Here is a 371-nt window from a genome sequence, read left to right as displayed (position 1 = left end):
TGTGAGACACTGGTGCCCCCTTGTGTCCATTTAATGACAGTAACAATTTCTAACCTGCAGAATGATATTTACAGCACAAATAGGCCAGTGATCATTTTAGGCCATTTAGCAAAATGGAACAGACCTGTTGAATTCCACCTAACGAAAGAAAACAAGCAACCAAAAGACTAGAATGTGCTCAGTTAAATACTTTACCTTATGATGAAAAGAAGAAATGTGTTAGGAGGGTCCCTAAATGTACAACAGCCTAAATAACTGTCAGATGCCACAAACATTAATCACCATTAATTTACAAACACGCCACCCTCTAAAAGATCACTGTTTATATCAGATTTAAGATTAATGGCTTTGAATGTGGCCGGCGTCATACA

The sequence above is a fragment of the Pseudophryne corroboree genome, chromosome 7 (genome assembly GCF_028390025.1).
Source record: "Pseudophryne corroboree isolate aPseCor3 chromosome 7, aPseCor3.hap2, whole genome shotgun sequence".
Lineage (NCBI taxonomy): Eukaryota > Metazoa > Chordata > Amphibia > Anura > Myobatrachidae > Pseudophryne > Pseudophryne corroboree.
Note: the sequence above shows the minus strand (reverse complement) of the source record.